General features: G+C 39.5%; 1 non-coding gene across 1 annotated transcript; it reads right to left on the reverse strand.

Annotated features, from left to right (window-relative positions):
• Positions 1 to 253: 253 nt before the first annotated feature.
• Positions 254 to 360, reverse strand: LOC131173712 (small nucleolar RNA R71). The gene has a single exon (XR_009144025.1). It is a non-coding gene; the product is annotated as a small nucleolar RNA R71 (small nucleolar RNA).
• Positions 361 to 2107: the final 1747 nt, after the last annotated feature.

Genomic DNA, 2107 nt, shown 5'->3' on the forward strand with positions numbered 1-2107 from the left:
GATTCAACAAACCCAGTTTGTAGGTTCACCTACAGAAGACCCACACTATCACCTCCAGTGCTTTCTTGCCTTATGCGATACATTCAAGATGAATGGAGTGTCTGATCAAGCAATAAGACTCAGAGCATTCCCATTCTCCCTTCGGGACAGAGCAAGGAAGTGGTTACTTTCTCAACCGGCTGGAACATTCACTATTTGGGAGAACCTTTCTCAAGCTTTTCTAGCAAGGTATTTTCCACTTGCAAAGACTGCAAAGCTAAGGCTTGAGCTCAACACCTTCAGACAAAAGGAAAGAGAATCACTCTATGATGTATGGGAAAGATATAAAGACCTGCAGAGGGAATGTCCACACCATGGCATAGAAGATTGGCTATTAGTACAAAATTTTTATAATGGATTACTACCCTCTATAAGGAGCACAATTGATTCAGTTGTAGAAGGTGATCTAATGGAGAAAACAATGCCACAAGCACTTGAACTTCTAGAAAGGGTTGCATACCATAATTATGAGTGGTCAAATGAAAGAGGAAATGCAAGGAAAACTGCAGGGGTACTAGAAGTAGACGCCCTAAGCATGATAAATGCTCAATTTGATTAGCTCACAAGGAAACTCGAAAGAATGCAAGCCAACGCAGTTGGTACAAATAGTCAACCTGAAGACAGCTATGGAGGAGGATACATGAGTTCAGAATACAGCAATTTCAATGAACCTTCCTCATAACAAATGAACTATGTGAATAATGGAGGAAACTTCAACCAAAGGCAGCCCAACAATCCATATTCAAATACTTACAACCTTGGATGGAGGAACCACCCAAATTTCTATTGGTCCAATCAGTAGAACTAGCCAATAAACAACCAACAAGGGTACAAACCACCAGCACCCCCTAGATTTCAGAACAGAGGTCAAAACTTTGCACATTCATCACTACCTCTCTAACCTCAACAACCTGAACCGAAAATGACTATGGAAACTATGATGGAAGGGTTCCTAGTAGCTCAACAACAATAAACTGAATTGATTAAATAGCTGACTTCAAGAATGAACCAACTTGCTACTCACAACAAGATGCTAGAGAATCAGATCGCTCAGCAAGCAAGCTCTTCAAGTAAGGCTGCTGGCAAACTAACTAGCCAACCAGAAATGAACCCAAGGGAGCATTGTAAGGTAGTTACACCGAGGAGTGGGAGAACTCTAGTACAACCAGAGGTAGAACCGACAGAGGAAACCATAGAAAAATCTAAAGACCAAGCAGAGATAAAGGAGGAAGAAGCTAAGAATGTAACACCCCTAAGTTCGGTAGTGCGTTCTGCTGTTCCGGTGACCAGTGCTGTCCGGACAGCTAGGATGCCTAGAACTACACTTTGACATGAGGGAGGAGACATAAAATAATGAAATACAAGAAAAGAAAATACAAGAAAAACAAAGGAAAAATAATAGCAAAGAAATGTGATCAAGTTAAGCGGTAGGAAACCTAGCGATGGGTGATCATGCCAGGAAGTCACGGCGTGGACCGTTGACTAGCCCTGGACTGCGGGGAACACTGGAAAACATTTTTAGGACTTAAATAGACCCTTGTTGAAGAATAAATATCATTAGAAAGATCAAAGAAAAATTAAATAATTAGTACAAAGAAAAGTTAGAAATCGAAAAACAGACAAAACCCGGTAATACCGAAAAATCGGGAACGTAACCCGAACAGGGGCATTATGGTCATTTGACGTCCCGAAGTGTCTTTTGACCTAAATGTCCATTAAAAATAAATAATATTACACTTAGAAAATAAAATAAAAAATTAATTTGGTGGTACCTAAAGTAAATAGCTAAAATCAAGGGTTTAATGTGGGATTAAATGAAAGTTTAGCTTAAAATATGATTAAAATTGTGAGTGGACCACTAATGCATAAAATAAAAATATAATAGGGCAGCTGTAACTCCACTAAATCAGCTGAACTTCATCTTCCTCAAAGTGATCTCAACATTGCCGTGAATGAAGGTGAGAGGAAAAACCATGGCCATTTCTCATGCAAGCTCTCTTAACTCTCCATTTTCAACTCCAATCTCTTAAGTTCCTTCATGAAACTTTGTCTACTCATCACAAGGAAG

Source organism: Hevea brasiliensis, chromosome 14, assembly GCF_030052815.1.
Source record: "Hevea brasiliensis isolate MT/VB/25A 57/8 chromosome 14, ASM3005281v1, whole genome shotgun sequence".
NCBI lineage: Eukaryota > Viridiplantae > Streptophyta > Magnoliopsida > Malpighiales > Euphorbiaceae > Hevea > Hevea brasiliensis.